The sequence below is a fragment of the Hyaena hyaena genome, unplaced genomic scaffold (genome assembly GCF_003009895.1).
Source record: "Hyaena hyaena isolate Hyena2069 unplaced genomic scaffold, ASM300989v1 scaffold_281, whole genome shotgun sequence".
Classification (NCBI taxonomy): domain Eukaryota; kingdom Metazoa; phylum Chordata; class Mammalia; order Carnivora; family Hyaenidae; genus Hyaena; species Hyaena hyaena.
This window is the reverse complement of record NW_024080914.1, coordinates 1,584,496-1,603,318: the sequence shown is the minus strand read 5'-3', so window position 1 is coordinate 1,603,318 and position 18,823 is coordinate 1,584,496. Positions and strand designations below refer to the sequence as shown.

Here is an 18,823-nt window from a genome sequence, read left to right as displayed (position 1 = left end):
CAGTGGCCTAAAGTAATGAGAAGTTACTCGCTGGCATTGGTTATTTCACAAAGGAAAGAACAGAATGATTAAAAGCAACATCACGCAGGCAAAGGGCTTGACTGGCATTCAACAATCGCGGTGGAGCCTTCTCTACAGCCAGAATGTGTGGGAGATGTGGGGCCTATCAACATACACTTGCCCTGAGAAGGGAGTCTTCAGACTTGCAGGGGAGATGGGCTTCTGCAGAACTTGCCATAAGGCAAAGGGATGGAGAAATGAACACAGAGTGCTTAATATTTCATGACAAAGACCTAAGCCTTGGGATATTGTTTTGTGATCTACATAAAGCTCTATCTCTCCTGAGGGCAGTGAAATAAATGCCTGTTACCTAGCAATGGGCTTTTGTTATGTGTGGGGGGGGGCCATCCCCTGGGGCCAAGAGTGGCTCTGCTTCCAGACCAGCACCATTGAGAATACTTTACCACCTTGGACTTCCTGCAAACTTTATCACCCAGGTTTTTCAAGCAGTTGTCTAAAAGGAAGAGCTTCCCAGTCAGATATCACGGACTCAGAAGGTTTCATCAGCCCTTCTCAACCCCACAGGGGAAATGTCCACAGAAATTTCCCTCACTGGCTCCACAGTCAGAGTTTTTGGCTGCATTCTTAGAATCACTCTAGAAAGGAGGCAGGGGTGAAGCTTTGTGCTGTACAAACAAGGCTAAAATTGACAAAGGGGTGAAAACAGGACCTGAGTTTGTACCAGCTGGCAGGCACTTTGTTTATCCAGAGTGTATCCTCACCCAAGGGCAATTCACAGTACAGACAGTGAGGTGCCAGAGAATTCCCCAGAGCCTCCGATTTCCCAAATGAGACCTCGTCCCAGAACCTTCTTCCAGAGAGAATATGTGTCCCATTGGAAGGGCCACACAGGCCTCACCCTCGCCAATGAATGGGGACCCCAGAGGAAGAATGTCTCTGGCAGAAATTCAAGCCATTTTCATGAGGACCAGCTAAAATGTTAGGAAACGTGGGCATCCACTTTTCTCCAACATAAAAACAAGTCAGAAAAACATTTAGAACTCCAGAAGCAAGGCTGGCCCTCAGTTAAGAGGATGAGATCTGGTGCTAACTGCTGAGAGTGTAGTGGTGAATTACACTGAATTTCTGGCCTCCAGAAAGATTGTGTGTGTGTATACATATACAGACACACACACACACACACACACATATTTACACACACATATATGTAAAAGGCAAAACCATAGAGATTGCACATAGATCAGTGGTTGCCAGGGGTCTGAAAAAGAGAAGGTTGAACAGACGAAGCACGAAGGCATGGGGGGTGGGGGGGTTAGGGTGGGGTGAAACTATTCTGCATGATCCTATCATGGTGGATATGACACTCTGCATTTGTCAAAGCCCATAGCATGTTGCAGTAGAGTGAACCTTAATGTATGCAAATGAAAGAAAAATCATTTTAGAAGACGAAGATCCCAGAATAGAATGCAGGCTGAGGCAAAAGAATCTAAGTGTATTACAAACATACAAAACAACCCCTCCGAAGGGGGAAGGGGAGAAATGCTGACCTTGATAACTCTGAAAATGAACGAACTTCGTGAAGACCAAACACAAAAGGACCTATACATAAGCACGGTCTTCTAATTTGGAAAACTGTTACCCACAGGGCTTCGGGTTAGCAATTCTCAAAGTGCTATAAAGGCATACTGGAACTGCACCATAAGAAAATGGATGGCAGATGGAAGAAGCCAGGTTTTCCACTGTGAGTGTGGGAAGTTACAGACAAGCAAGGGGCGAGGGCTAGAAATGATCTATGTGGTAACGGGTTATAGAAACCAAATCTCAGTTTCGCAGCCCATTCTCCATTAAAAGGATCCAGAAATCCTGCATAAATGAGTATCCTAGGACAGGAAACACAAGAAATAAGTGGGGGAGAATAGACCAATCTTTTGGGTGGAGATGAATTCCAAACAGTTTCTATACATACACTACTCTCAAGGGGTGGAGCATAACTGTATGAAAAGTGAACCGTAGAGGCACCTGGGGGGGCTCAGTTGGTCAAGCATCCGACTCTTGATTTTGGCTCAGGGCATGATCTCCCAGTTTGTGAGTTCGAGCCCCACTGATGGTGTGGAGCCTGCTCGGGATTTTCTCTCCCTCTCTCTCTGCTCCTTGCCTGCTCTCTCTCAAAATCAATAAATAAACCTAACAACAACAAAAAGAGTGAACCACATATGGTGATTTCTTTTCAAAGAGTATGGTAGGGAGGTGGGTTACAAAGAGTAACTGATTTCAGAAACCTGTAAAACCACCTTATCCAGGTCACCGAGATTAACATCAACGGTGGAAAGTCATATTGGGAGAACGTTCCCTAAATATGATGAAATGAGAATGGCATTTTCTCTCTGTGGTCTTCCTCCCAAAATCTATAATCCTTAGTACTTTTCTTTGAAGTCTTCTTTATCTGCTATTAATGTAGCCACTCCTACTTTGTTATTTTCCATCCTTTTATTTTCTACTGGCCAATATCATATTTAGATTCTTGTAGAGAGTATATAGTTGGGTCATGTTATTAAATCCACTGTACCAATCTCTGTTTTCAGAGGACCTGTTTAGACCACTTAAAGTAATTATTGACATGTCAGGGCTCAAGCACATACTTCGTTTTCTATTGTATCTTTTTCTCATGACTTCCTGTGGGTTATTTGAACATATTTTAGAATTACATTTTGATTTCTCCATTGTATTTTGAGTGTGTCTCTTTGTACAGCGTTTTTAGTGGTTGCTCATTTGGGTCAATAACAAGAAATGGAGTTGCTCAGTCCTAGGGTGAATGTGTGTTTAACCTTATAAGACACCGTCAAACTGTTTTCCAGAGTGGCTATACTGACATGCTTTCCCAATATGAAAGTCCCTGTGGCTCCTCATTTGTAAGCTGTTAGTATTGTTAGTATTTTTTATTTCTGCGATCCCAATAGGTATACAGCTGTATTACAGTGATTTTAATTTATATTTATCTAATGGCTAAGAAGGTTGAATAGAATTTCATGTCTTTATCATCCTTATATCTTTTCGGTGGAGTGTCTGATCAAATATTGTGCCTTTTTTTAATTGGATTGTGTCCTGATCTTAAATGTTGAGAGTTCTTCACATATTCTGGATAGAAGTCTACTGCCAGATATATTATTTGCAAATATTTTATGCAAGTCTGTGGCTTGTCTTTTCCTCAACATTACAGTTATTTCACAAAGCAAGATTTTCCAACTCTGAAGTTCAATTTATCAATTTTGTCTTTAATGGTTGTGTTTGTGTATCCTATCTGAAAATGTGCTGCCTAACTCCAGTTGAGGAAGGTTTTCTCCTAAAAGTTCTATGATGTTAGGTTGTACACAAACAGATGTAGGATACATTTACATTTTGTGTAAGGTATGGGGTTTAGGTTAAGTTTCCTTTTTTTACATCTACAGATCCAGTTATTACAACATCCTCTTTTGAAAAGATTATCCTTTCTGCACTGAATTGCTTTGGCACCTTTGACAAAAATCAATTCCACATTTGGGCCCTTCCCATAATTTGGCTATTGTTGATAGTGTTCCTATAAACGCCCAGGTGCATGTGAATGTGGTATATACAATGGAACACTACTTGGTAATGAAAAAGAATAAAATCTCACTATGTGCAGCAACGTGGATGGAACTAGAGGGTACTAGGCTAAGTGAAATAAGTCAGTCAGAGAAAGACATGTCATATATGGAATTAGAGAAACACAACAGATGAACATAAGGGAAAGGAAGGAAAAATAAGATAAAAACAGAGAGAGAGGCAAACCATAAGAAATTCTTAAGTACCAAGAACAAATTGAGGGTTACTGGAGGGGAAGTGGGTGGTGGGATGGGGTAGATGGGTGATGGGCATTAAGGAGGGCACTTGTTGGGATGAGCACTGGGTGTTGTATGTAAGCGATGAAGCACTGGGTTCTACTCCTGAAGCCAAGATGACACTGTATGTTAACTAACTTGAATTTAAATTTAAAAAAATCAATTCCACATATTTGCATAATATTGACCATTCCTATTCAGGAAGAAAGCATGTCCCTTAAGATCTAACCCTCTACACACACCACCACCACCAGCAGCACCATGTTTCGTGTATGGCTTCGTTTTGTCTTCATGTGCTTTGATTATGTCTAGGAATTTTAGCAACAGGCCCTAGACCACTGAGTCTCTGCAGTTTCAAGAGTGGAGAAACTTCCACAACCTGCATCGCTGTTACCGGACAGCAGAGGCTGACCTGTATATGCATAACAGCCCCCAAAGAGCCAGCCTGTCCTGTGGCCTCACTTCCAGACACCACACCAAAGAACAAAATGTGCCTCTCCAGCCTCCTCCTTCACCCATCCCCCCTCCCTGTAGGAATCCCTTCACCGAAGTTCTATCACACACAAAGTATTTTATGTAAATGGATTCCTGGAGGCCTGACCCTGAAATGTCTGAATCTCAGTGGAGACACAACTTGGCCTTCAACGGAGACCCTTATACCATATTCAGAACATTTTCCCTGTTTCCCAAATGTCATTAATAATGAGATGACTGGAACCTGAACCCAAATGATGAGAGCATGAATGGAGGAAACAACATATTACATAAATATGACAATCCAGGCCCTGACCCCAGATTCAAGAAGGAGCTTGAGGAAGAGGGTGGAGTGCAAAATCACTCTGGGGGATCATTCTAGGTGGAAAAAGCATGAGGTTCATAGAAATTATGAAATATGGAGCAGTTCTGTTGTAAACACATAGTTGACTTTGAGGTGATTATAAAGACTTCAAGTGGAAATACTCAGCAGAAAGTTGGATATGCAGGTGAGAGCCTCTTCGAATATGAAATGGGGAGCCATCCACAGAAGGTGAAGACTCAAGCTGTGAGAGTCAAGGATTTCTCTGAGGAGAGGTCACATGGAGAAAAATGGAAGAGTGAGGACTGAGCCTCGAAATTAATGAGTAGGGTTTAAGTGGGTGACTGTGAAGACCAGGTGGCAAAGGTGTCAATGTAAACAGAAAGAGGCTAATTGAAAAGGAGCAAAGAGCTCCCCTCTGCTGAAGGCATTAATTTCAGCTTTCACGTAAGCAGTTTTCTGTTTTGTTTGCTGTTGGTGTTGTTCTGAATATTTGCTCTGCTAACCAGGGCTCCATGGCATCGCCATCTACCCGCCTTACTGTGGGTTCTCCTCTTGAAGAAGAAGAAAGAACATTCTGGTATCAGTGGTCTGGGAACCCTTCTGGGTTTCTGGGAGTCCTTCTGAAACTCTACGCAGACACCCAAGAATAGGATACCCTGTAATAATCATTTGCAAGTTTATCCTTTCAAGAAAGACCATCAGTACCTTCATCAGTTCTGCATTTACCAGATCCTTTCTGATTATTTGCATCTATCCATGGCTATTCTTTTTACAAGCATCCAACAGATTCTTTGTATGTTCAGGAATTGTACTGATTACACACAAGGTTTTCATAGGAGTATTTAGTTTCCCAGGTCTCCCATCCAAGCACTAACCAAGCCCGACCCCGCTTAGCTTCCGAGATCAGATGAGATCGGGTGCATTCAGGGTGGTATGGCCATAGACTAGTTTCCCAATTCTAAAATAATAAACGCCCATTCTGAAAAAATAAAATATCAAAATACATAAGGAAGAATATAGGAGAGAATTTTAAAAATCCAACTAACTGGACATTTGAGAAAGCACATTCCCTTTGTTTTTTACTTTACAGAGATAATATTTTATATAAAAAAAGTCATGTTGCTTTTTCACTTAATATAGTAAAAGCTTTTCTCTATACTATTGCAGCCTCTTCATAAGGATGATATTTAAATTAAAGGCTTCAAAATATACCATCATATAGATGTTCGCTATTTTCTTCAGTCATTAATTAGTTTTTAGCATTTGGATTGCCACCTCATTTAATTCAGTGCAAAAAAAAAAAAAGAAAGAAAAAAAGAAATCTGTAAGAAAGCATGGCTTCTCGTTGTTAAAATAATCCATTTTGGCTCATTCTCATATGAAACAGATTTAATATGAATACCAATTTCAGTTAAATGAAAAAAGGTGGTGTCCACAGGTCCTACAGTGTACAGGTCCTCTCTGCATGTGAAATTCCCACAGTGTGCAAAAAATGGTCCAAAGATTTTTTTCTGAGTGATGAATGTGAACCTAGAGTTAATCTTCCTCCTTCAGTGCATTAACCCCAAATCTCTCTTCTAATAACTCTATTTCCTTTCCCTTAAAAAATCATTCTAATTACTTTTTTACTGTTTATTTTTGAGAGAGAGAGACAGAGAATGAACAGGGGAGGGGCAGAGAGAGAGAGAAAAAGACAGACAGACACAGAATCCAAAGCAGGCTCCAGGCTCTGAGCTGTCAGCCCAGAGCCTGACATAGGACTCAAATTCAGGAACTGTGAGATCATGACCTGAGCTGAAGTCGGACGTTTAACCAAAGCTGCCCCTATTCTAATTACCATGAATCATTTTTTGGTTTAACATTCACCCAGCTTTGGTCGTTTACAATATCCTCACAAGGAGAAAGAACGTCCATCTTTCTTATATTCACGTATCCAGATCAATGTGCCTGTTGCCATAAGATACTATCTTAAGGCTTTTCTGATGTGTTCTCCTGGACTGGATTCTCAGGAAATGTGCACAGTGGGGCTTGTGTATGTGACAGATAGTTACAATCGAGGACTAAAAAATCTGTCGACAGCTTACAAAAATTCTTTTCAACCAAAGTAATTTTTAAAAGTATGTTCTCTGAGTAGAATGTAGTTTCCAAGATCTATAGGGGATTTTCTCTATGATCCACTTCTCCTGTGTTAGAGTTTACTTTTGCCCTGCTCATCCCCAAGCCTTCTGTACCCCCAGAGTCACAGAACAGGTCTGCAGGTTGGCCCCGTTGGGGAATCACTGAGCTAGAAGAGACATGGAGATGACCAAGTACCTTGTCTTACAAACAGAGTCTGGAATATTTTAAGGGAATTGCCCAGCAACATGAAGCTAGCCAGTCCAAGCTAGTTGACTTGAAATTTGTGTACTTAACTTCAATACTATCTTGTATCAGAAAGATAGATAATTAAATGTTGGCTGCAAATATATTCCCCTGGGAACGGTAAATGGCTCAGTGGGAAAATGTGGGATGACTTTAGGCTTTGATTTGAAATTTGGTTGAAAATACAAACGCAAAAGATGTGTAAGACAGGAAGAGTTGGAACAAAGTCTGACCCCTGATTCATCTGCCCCACCCCAGCCATGCTGATGGGATGGAAGGAGGGATCTTGAACCCTGCCTCACCACTTCCACCATTGTGAATGTGTTAATAGCCTTGTCCTTCCCAGCAAACTTCTTGTGCCGCATACTTGCAAGGGTTACACGTTAAGGCATTGGTGTCAGGCCATCGAAAATTTATACATATTTTCTCTTACCCCAGGATATAACTTTCAATATATTTTCACAATCACTGTGATTCTTTGAGTGATTCTTCCCAAAACAAATGAGATATTTCCCAAGGTGACATTGTCTCTTGTTAGTTACACAAAGAGCTGGAACTTTTTTTAAACAATTTTTTAACGTTTATTTATTTTTGAGACAGAGAGACACAGAGCACGAGCTGGGGAGGGGCAGAGAGAGAGGGAGACACAGAATCTGAAATAGGCTCCAGGTTCCAAGCTGTCAGCACAGAGCCCGACACAGGGCACGAACCCACGGACCGTGAGATCATGATCTGAGCCGAAGTCGGACGCTCAACCGACTGAGCCACCCAGGCGCCCCAAGAGCTGGAACTTTTAAAATGGCAACTTGTCTTCCCAAAGAAGTAAAGAGAAAACCAAAAGGGAACATGGTAAGTTTTGCTTTTAGGGGCACCCAACCACTGAAGCCAGTCCGTGTTTAAAAACAAGATACCTCTTTGTCTCCCAGCGTTATTAAGTACCTAGGACCACATTTTGAACAAACCAGTTCACTATTAAGTATCTGTGGATGGAAAGAAAGACATACAGAAAAGGGAGGAAAGGAGGAGACAAAGGAAGGACAGGAGAAAGGAGAAACAATGTGATCTATAGACCAGGAAGGGGACAAGAACCAATATATATGAAAGCTAACCATGTGTTGGACATTTGACTTGCAGTTTTATTTTGTCCTAACAGATAAAATGGGAATTTTATCTGTACTTAGCTATTGAAGGAAATGAAGCTCAAAGTTCATACGCAGTTAAGGGACCATGGAGAGAGATTCCAACTGCTACCCCTGCAGTTTCCCTGGTCTTCACTACCACATTTTGCTTGGATTCCTCGAATAGTCCACCTGTCCCTTGCTGCCTAAGACAACTCCTTGCTGCCATGCAATAGTCACCACTCAACACCAGAATCTTTGTACAAGGTAGATCAGACCGTGTCACTGTCTCCTGACCGAATCATCCTGGTGGCTTCCCTCTGCACTTAGAATAAAAGGCAAATGTCTTTTCCAGGTTATCACAGATCTACTTGACTATAACCTGTATCTCTGACCCCCTAGTTATCCCTCCCACTTACCACCATGCAGCCACATACCTTCCTCCAGTTCCAAGAATACAAAGCCCCAATCCTTCCCCTAGATCAGAGGATGACAAATCATTGCCGTGGGCCAAATTCAGGTCCTCCACCCCTGCCTGTTCTTATAAATAAAGTTTTATTGGAACACAACCACTCACATTTCTTTTACCTACCGTTGCTTCCAGACTACAATGGCAGAGTTGAAGAGTTAAGGCAGAGACCACGCAGGTTGCAAAGCCTAGAATATTTACTATCTGATCTTTTTCAGGAAAAAAAAAGGGGGCCCCATCTTTGGGGCCCTATTCCATGCCCTATATTATGACCTGGTCGGTCCTATCTGGTCACTCAGAAGGGTGTCTAACTCAAATGTCATTTCCAAGAAGCAGCCTTTCCCGACCACCCAGTCAGTGTGGGTGGTCCCAAAATCTTTGCCCCAAATCCTATCATCTGTAATACTGTCCTTAGGACACTTATTTTATTCATGTATTCCTTGTTTCCTACCTCACTCCCCTCCTTAGAATATGCATTCCAAGCGAGCTGTGACATTCCGAGTCTTGTTTACAACATTTGCTAGTTATCAGCATAAAATAATCTCTGATGAATATTTTTAATAAATGAATACATGACGGTACTCTTGGTTTTTATTATTGCAACTCAATAGTTTCCATGGTCTTAGATTTTCTAACAAGAAGAGAATGCTCTGGCCATAGGACAGAACGATGTATAATTAAGCAAATTTTGCTCAGTTCTGCAGATCTATTTCAGATATGGTAGAGACAGACATCACACCACCTTCAAGAAAACCATAAAATCTACAAAGTGCAGAGTACACTCTAACTTAATTGACAGTGCCATACCACAGACCTACCTGCAATAACCAGGCAGAAGCATCTGGAAGGTTTCCATGGGGAGAGGAGTTTGTTCTGGGAGAGTCCTAGAAAACACTTTGAAGTAAGCAGATTGTCTTTTGAGTTCAGCAACTTTTTCTCCCAGCCTTCCAGGGATGCAATCACTGTCCAGCTGCTGACTAATCCTGGTGTATCCAAGACATGGTCCCAACATTTTTTTTAAAGTTTACTCCTCTTGGGGCACCTGGGTGGCTCAGTCGGTTGAGCATCCTACTTCGGCTCAGGTCATGATCTCTTGGTCTGTGGGTTCGAGCCCCATGTCGGGCTCTGTGCTGACAGCTTGGAGCCTGGAGCTTGCTTCTGATTCTGTGTCTCCCTCTCTGCTCCTCCCCTGCTTGTGCTCTGTCTCTCTCTCTCTCTCTCTGCCTCTCAAAATAAATAAACATTGAAAAAATAATAAAGTTTATTCATCTTGAGGCCCATCCCTTAAAGACTTTCATCTGATACTCAAAGTTCACAGCAACACACCAATCAGGTAATACAGAGATGGTGGTATGTCAGCTCATGTGTTGACCCTCCCTGGTCCTAGAAAAGCATTGTCTTCGTTTATTTTTTTATTTTTTAAAAAAAATTTTTTTAATGTTTTATTTATTTCTAGGAGAGAGAGAGAGAGACAGCGTGAGCAGGAGAGGGTCAGAGAGAGGGAGTCACAGACTGAAACAGGCTCCAGGCTCTGAGCTGGCAGTCAGCACAGAGCCCGACGCGGGGCTCGAACCCACGAACTGCGAGATCATGACCTAAGCGAAAGTCGGACGCTTAACTGACTAAGCCACCCAGGCGCCCCAAGCATTGTCTTCGTTTAGAAGGTCATTAAGGACAAGGGGTTTCAAATATTCAGTAAGCCAAGTTACTAAATTTACTTCCAAGGTGTCCCTGAATGTATAATATACTATCAAACAATTCTTGCTTGGGATCAGAATGACTCTAACTGGGACATCTGCAATCAATTTACAAATGTGTACAGTGAGGGTATAGGATTGATGATCTCTAAGTCCCTTCAGTTAGAAGAACTCATGCTTCTAGGATGTGCACCAGAGACTTCAGGACAGTGCAGAACATGGACATTGAGAACACATTGCTGGGAATTACAATGTTGCGTGGCTTGTGGAAAACTCCTTAGTCACTCAGAGCCTCGGTCGCCTGGGACAATATGGAAACAATACTGCCCATCTCTCGTGTGGTCATGGCAATCAGAGCATGCCAACTGCATATAGAGCACTTGGAGCTGCACCTTGCTAATACATAGAAACTATTATTATTTTTTAAATGATTATCTTTGAGAGAGCGCGTGCGCGAATGAGTGAGAATGTGCATGAGTCAGGGAGGGGCAGAGAGAGAGACAGACAGACGGAGGATCCAAAGCAGGCTCTGCACTGACAGCAGAAAGCCCAAAGTGGGGGGTTGAACTCAAAAACCACAAGATCACAAACCCCTGAGCCAAAGTCGGACACACAACTGACTGAGCCGCCCAGGTGCCCCTCATTATTATATTTCTAATGGGCTCCAGCCTCAATAAAGCTGGGGAAAGTTGATCACGAGCCAACAAGGACTAGATCAGAGACCAGAGTTGGGGGGAGTGGGGGGTTGATGGAACACCACTCCACAGGTAACCTATTTTTGACCTGAAATCAAGAAACCCATTCTCAGAGAAAGATTATTAAGGATCTCAGAGACAATTTCAGTTAGAAAGAGGAGCTGGCCTTTGTCCTTGGGCTGATGGACCCCTCCTGATTATGTAAACCGATTGGCCCTGGTCTCACTGAAAGAGGATTTACAAACAAAGGTGCACGCTGCAGCAGGCTCTCTCAGTCCGGACGTGGTTAGAGAGAGGCTACCTTACATAAAGGAGACTTGGGACTTGGTAAAGCTCTTTATTCTATTTACCAAATTTCTTCACATTGAAAACCTTTACTTTTAAAACTTACCCAATTTATTCTGTGTAATGAAATGAAGAAAATCATATTCCCCCAAATTCCTCTTAGGGAGATTTTGTATTTATTCAAAAGAAATTACTTTCTTTGGAGTATGAGACCCTAAGGAAATGCTCAAGTAACACAATACGCAATTAAATGGTTCTGCCTAATACGTGGATGAGAGATTCTAACAAGGGACAAGCCTGGAGAGGGAGAAAGGGAGGGAGGCAGGAAGATGGGGAGGAGAGGGCAGAGGGGCAGGAGGGAGAGCGAGCCCCATGGACTGAGTGGCAGAGAAGGGACTCAGGAAAAGATTAAAAATGTCTAACGGGAGGAGGTACATTGCTTGCTCTCAGTGTGCAATTCCTAGCCCTTCCTCTGCTTCCCCTAAGAGAGCACAAGAATGCCACTTTTATTGCTCCCTATGTTTTTGTGCATTGTTTTGTAGAGCTGAAGAAGTGCTGAGCTCTGTGTTCAAGTTCGTACAGGGAGAACACAATGTTCCAGGGAATCGTAACTTGGAGAATAGTGGGAATAAGGGGGATAGAGCTAATATCAGAGTCAGACACAGTCTTATTTCTTTATGGTTTCTCATAATATTTTTAATGAAGTTAAAAAAAATTACCTCATCTGTACTGTTATATGGAAAATTAAGACCAGAGAGACAGAACTCAAGTGTAGTAGGAAGACCCTTCCCCAAGGAGGAGAGCAGACACTCAGAAGGCCAAGTTCAGGGAGCATGTCTCAGCCCTTCTGGCAGAACACCCCTGGAGGGGACCCATCTAGCTTGCTCCGTGGAGAATTTTATCTTCTTTTTAAAATTGTTTTAACATTTTATTTATTTCAGGGAGAGAGAGAGACAGTGTGAGCAGGGGAGGGTCAGAGAGAGAAGGAGACACGGAATCCAAAGCAGGCTCCAGGCTCTGAGCTGTTAGCACAGAGCCCGACATGGGGCTTGAACCCACAAACCACGAGATCATGACCTGAGCCAGTTGGACGCTTAACCAACTGAGATACCCAGGCGCCCCTCTTATTTATCTAAGACAGAACTGTCCAAAGAAAATAGAATGCGAGGTACATATGTAGTTTTAATTTTCTGATATTCATTTTTAATTAATTTCTAATTAATTCTAACATTAATTTCTAATAGCCAAATTAAAAATTGTAAAAATAAAGGCTTAATTTAATGATGTCTTTTATTTCACCCCACTTCCCTATACTGTCATGTCACCATGTAGTCAGCACAAAAAAGCTGAGGTATTCTACATTTTTTATGCTCAGTCATTGAAACGTCCTGTGTATTTTATATTCACAACAGCACTCGATCCAGACTGGCCACATTTCACGAGCTCAACAGCCACACATGGCTGTGGGCCACTGTCCTGGACAGTACTGATTTCAGGGGTGAGTCCCATATGGTCACAATCACAGACAGGGAGAATTCCCACCTGGATCCATGGATAGACTGACAGTTAATCCATGTGAATATTAATGGTAGAGTACTTGGTTCTGGAAGATTTATTCTTAGTAAATTAGGAAGATGTGGCTTAAGCAAGCCGACCCAACAATTATTGAGCATTAGTACAAGCAGCTGCTAAAATAGGCACTTCCGTTACATCTAATCCTCCCAAAGAAAACATCTAAGGATCGTTATGGAGGCAGACATGGCAGACTTGTACCCAACGTCCAGTCCATCCTCCTACTTTGCCTTCTCGAAGGACAGGGTGGAAAGCTCCTGCATTTCCTCGACTTTGAAACTTTCTCAGTGTGATTTATATTCAGCCCATCAGACCCACATGTGTAAGGTCCAGAGCCTGCAAGTTAGGCAGAGACAACACATTGGCCATTTTCACCCTTTCTTCTGTCACAGGCATGGGTTTTGTTTTTTGTGTTTTTTTTCCCCAGCAGAATTGGAGAGGCTCCATTATCCAGTCCTCACCCGTGGACTTGGTGAAGCAGTTTCCTGGGCACCCATGCTACTGGACCACACCCGAGCAAACCCCAATTGTGTGGCTCTGGAATCACTGGCAACAGTGGCAGCACCTAATCCTGTGGACTTCTGAATGCTGTAGATTCCCACCGATGCTATATGGGTTCTGGAGCAATCTGTCCTGATGATCAAAGAAATACGAGTTTCCTTGATCACTCAGTTCTGCAATGTGGACACAGAGGTTATTCTCTAATGTCATGCTAGATTCCGTTCTTTTCTCCCAATGATTCCACAAGCCATTCCCACAGAACACCATACCGACCCATCACTGGTATCACGCAGATCTGGCAGGATGAATTCAGGATGGCTAGCGTACCTCGCAGCTTGGTATGACACGGGCTCTTCAGAGAGTGAGAAGTCCTGAACCTTGAGAAATTAGCCACATCAGTTGTAAAGGTCCAGTGGTCAGAGGTAAGCTAGGACATCCCCTCCAGAGTAAACAACAAATTGCTCTATCTTTTCTCCCTTACCACAAAGTAGGAAGCATCAGTATCTTATACATCCCTTTGGCTTCTGGAAGCAATAAAGACCTTACTCCAGCAAAATGTTCTGGCCCTCAGAGAAGCTTCCAACTCTGAGCAGGGCTTAGAACAGGTAACGGCTGTGCAGCAGACCCAGGATGGGCCCAATCGGCCCCATCACTTGGGCTGTACTCTTTGGCAGACCTCCTTGCATTGGACGGGTCAGGGGAAGAAAAACGCAGTGCTTAGTTTACACCAAACTCCAGGGCGGAGGATTGCAACACAGATCTCAGATTCTGGAGCAAGGGGAGACCATCTAGAGCAGAGAATCACCCACTTGTGGAAAATCAGCTCCCAGCATGCTACTGAGGCCTAGCTGAGAGCACATGTTGGATGAGAAGACACCAAGTGACCATGTCCTCCAGAAATTTCCTTCATATGTTGTCCTTCATCCTGTTTGACCTGCAAAGTCACAAAATCAGGTAGGCCCAGTAAAAATTCATTATGAGATCCAATCAGTCTGGGACAGAGCTGAAGTGAGAGCACAAGGCACAAGCAAGCTGCAAAAGCATGTCACCTAGACCCCAGTGTCACCAGAGTTGCTCAGCACCTCACTCTCTCAACTCACTGCAGTGGTTCTGCAGGGTGGGGCTGAGGGGGTGGGTCTCTATAGCCAACTAAGAGAGGGAGAAAAAGTCCAAGCTTGGTTTATGGATGGCTTGGCTCAATATGTGGATGTGGCTGTAAGTCAAAAATACGTGGTGACTGCATGATAGCACCAGTCAGGGGTGGCTCTCAAAGGCAGTGAAGAAGGAAAGCTTTCCCAATTAGCAGAGCTCTAAATGGGGTGTCTGGTCAGTGACTATGCTAAATGCAGAATGTCCCCACAGCAGAATATATATGGCCTCATGAGCATAGCCAATAGCTCAGCAGGTTGGTCAGGTACCTGAAAGGAAAAGATTGGAGAGAAAAGCCTGGGGTAGAGCCACATGGATGGGGGGGAGGGGATGCATGAGAGTGGGCATGAGGTGTGACGATGTTGACATCGCACACTGAGGCCCACCCAGAGGCATCAACCACCAACCAACCAAGTAGACAAAATGCCTCAGTCAGTCGACATTGGCCTAACTTTTTCAGTAGCTACTCCAAGTCCTGGCTTGAGGGCCACACTTGTACCCACCACTGTGGCTGAGGTAAAGGTTACATGTGAGGCCAACCACATGCGCAGCCACTTACCAAGCCTTCTGTAATCACCGCCACCTCCGATTACCCAACTGCCACCAATGGGGACCTGTAGCAAGCCCCCAGTAAGGCACTATTTCCCAAATAGACAAACCAGCTATCTTGTAACAGGTAGATTATACTAGGCTTCTTCCTTCCTGGAGGGCCAGGAGTCGGTCTCACAGATAGAAGCTTCCTCTGGAGAAGGGTTTGCTTTTCGTGCTGGCAGACCCTCAACCTGAACCATTAAAGGAGGATGGGCAAGTGGTGGTTTCACAAGTACTAGATCCACTGGCCTTAAACCCTGCTCCATTAAACAGCCAACTACTGGACCCTCCTCATGGTGAAAGTGGTCCAGCTGTGGGCCCATGACCATGGCATCCCCTAACTGTATCACATACTGTACAATCCAGAAGCTGACTGGCAAGACAGCCCTGAAAGTGCCTGCCGCAGGTGTAACCGAAGTACCAGCTCAGAAATAATACTTCACAAAAATACGGTGCTTTCCTCCAGCAGGCGGCACATGCACCGGATCACACTTCTCTAAGGCGCTGTGTCCCCAGGCAGGAGAACACACGGGTCCAAGAGCAAGGAGTGAAAGCAAGAGAAAGCCTCCTTACCATTATTCCTAGAGACACCTGGAATGTGTGCTTAGCATCTGTTTTACTCTGGGCTGTGCAGAGTCGGAGGTCCTGGTCCTCGAGAAGGGCACATTTGGCAGAGACACAGCAAGGGTGCCATGGAGGCACAGCCCACGACTGTCCCCCTGGGGCTCTCAGGCTCCATGCAGCCAAGGAAAAGCTGTCAAGAGGAGGAGTCCTCACCCTGGGAGGCAAAGGAACTCTGATCGGCAGGAAGAGGTAGGAATGTTTTTCCACCGGGTGACCAGGGTGGAGTTATATGTGGAGTTGGTGATCCACTGGGACACCGTTGGGTACTCCCCTGTCCCACCACGATCACGAATGGACTTGAGCAGCAGCCCAAACTGTGAAGGATGTGATCACTGGAGCTCTCTGGGACACCGGAGCTATGAAGGTTTGGGGACGCTGCAAGTCAACCATCAAGACCTTTAGAGATGATGGCTGAGGGGAATTCAGAAGTGATAGCAGAGGAAAGACATTATTGATATTGTTGTGACCCCAAGAGTAACTGTGAGGATGAAGGCTGTACTTTCCCCACTACCCTCTACTGTGTAGTCCCCTTCAGTAGGAGGCTCAAAAGAAGCCTCAATGTGCTATTTCCCAACTGTAGACAGAGAATGACGGGTGAGAGATAAGGGCTGGACCAGGGCAGACACGGAGACACAGTTCATGGATTCACCTTTCAGGAAAGGAATTCTTGCCCATGTGTAAGACCCGCTGGGCTTTTGAGTCAGAGTCACACTCCTGTGGGGTCCCCCAGGCTAACAACCAGCACAGCGGCTGGGCCATTCCCACAAGGGGATCCCTTTAACAAGCAGTATTTCCTCCTGTGTTCTCCATTGGGCTGGCGGTGATTTTGTCAAATACACAGCATGGTCTGATGACCGCCCTCCCCTGTCCTTCCTCTCTCCCCCATTTTCCACATGTGTTTTTCTAAGGGAAATCTTTTGCTCCCCCCCATCTCCAACTCAGATTCTGTCCTGGAGGACCCAGATAAGACCAAGGGTTACTTTTTTCAGGAGATTCACTTCCTGGTAGCAAGAAACAATAAAAAAACAAAAAACATGATTTCCAAAGAAATGATATAGGGCAAGGGTAGAGTGAGTAATAGGGGCATTATTAACAAACAGGCTGGGCCATGAGGGCTTCTCTGAGAAGACACATGTGAGTAAAGACCTGAATAAAGCACGGATATGTGAGACGCAAGTGTGAAGATGGAGTGGTTCTTATCTTCTCCCACATTCATCAGAGTGCATTTTCCAAATCAACCTTGGCCCTGTTCACTGTGTTCTTAGCTCATGACCTGGTGTATTCTACATCATTCCAGAATCATTATATCATATATTCCTTCTACCATCAGACCAAGAAATACCAAGGCATTTTGACTGAATTCTTCCAAATCTCTTAAGCCAAATCTCTTTTATTTTCTCCCTCTCTTTGCCCATGACCCTCTCTCTGGGGAAGACCATGTTCTCATGGCCAATACTAATCTCTCCATTTGTAACTGAAGACAAGCAATGTAGTGGTGTTCTCAACTGCCCCCCAAAAATTATGCATTTTTGCCTCCAGGGAACACTGCCATTTTCACAGAGTACGAATCAGAAGCTGCTGATGCTTCATAAAATAAGACTAATGAATCTCAGTGCCACACTGAAAAAGGACATGCTCAGTAAAGTGATCGTTAATTCATCACCTCGTGAGCACCTGCTAGTGTGTCTGGTTTCACCAGTGATAGCAGAGAGGTAGCCAGCACCCCAAATCTTCCACCACCTGTCCCCTGTTAACAGGGCATTCTAAGAATTCTTAATAGAGCCCATTCTTGTAGATTCCTAATACAGCATATTTTGTGTGGGTGACATTCTAGGAAAATGCATATGTGTCCCCAAATAGAGTATGGTGCCCTATTCTTGATGACTTAAGCCAGTTCACATGCACTGCCCACAATGTCCCGCAGCCAATCTGACTTGAAGGCCAGGCTTAAAGCCTTGACATGACCTCTTGGCTTTCTCTACCAGGTCTGCTCCAGGAATTGGACCCAATGATCTTTTCTAATAAAATAGTAAAATGAGGGAAAGATAGAGCTGAAGAGTAGGAATCTGGGTTCATAAGGCCCAGAGGACAGCGACCAAAGGGGCTTGCTCCAGGCTTCCCTCTGTACCCATGTCAGTACTGGTGGCTTTTCCTGGGGTTGAGATGGGAGGCTCCAAAGCCAGTAGTAGTAGATGCTATTGCTACTCCAGCCCCACTGGAAATGAGAAGAGAAGCAGCAATAATCCCAAATGACAACCTTCTTGGCAAAACCTATCCAACCTCTTTGATTGGCCTGTTGAAGGACAAACCCACTTCTCCCCAGCACCCACACTCCATGGATTTCCAAGCAACTGGAGAACTTTTGCTTTATTCCAGGGCTGACACTTCTGTTGTCGAGTGCTCACCCTGCTTTACAGGACCTGTCCAAAATAACCATATAAGTAACTGAGAAATGAATCCACAAAGAGCTCAATGTTTTCTATGTATGAGGACATGAGCCCAGTTTGCACTGTCACCACTGCCGTCTAGAAGACACTGAAGAGCTACCCCCATGTACAGACCTCACCCACTCAGACCTTGTAGCTCTACTGTCTTCCTTTCCCCTGCAATGTCCTTCCTGTTTCTGAAATCAGGGTTTTCTGCCATTGTGGAAATGGCCAACACTTTGGGAGCCATGGCAATGACCTCATAGAAGATCTTTATCCACCTCACAACTGGATGCATCATCTTTCTCTCGTTAAAAGCAAAAATCAAGTCTGCTGCTTGTCCAGAACCCAAATCCAGTCCTAGAAACTTTAAAACCATCTGTTCAAGTGTTCAAGATAACATTCGCAGTGTGTTCTTAGGCACACTCTCTACTCCAATCCTCAAACACAGGGGAAATGATCACAGCAGGAATGGTGAACTGCATCTTATAAAAATGTGGTACATGTCCTTGTCATCCGCCAAGCTCTTCAGCCTAACTCCCTTCATCCCCAACCTGCATGGTCGGATCCTCAAAACCCATCATCTTTGTAGCATATGATGCCCTCTTTCATCAAAAATTGGTTGAGTCAGGAAAGATCCTAATAGGGTCAGTCTTCT

The 18,823-nt window shown here is 44.0% G+C and overlaps 1 protein-coding gene and 1 pseudogene across 1 annotated transcript in view; both read right to left on the bottom strand.

Moving 5' to 3' along the window:
• Positions 1–18,823, bottom strand: part of LOC120241374 (olfactory receptor 10J3-like) — a 164,949-nt gene that overhangs the window by 109,897 nt on the left and 36,229 nt on the right. The gene's annotated exons all lie outside the window — the stretch shown is intronic.
• Positions 5,507–5,622, bottom strand: LOC120241424 (annotated as a pseudogene).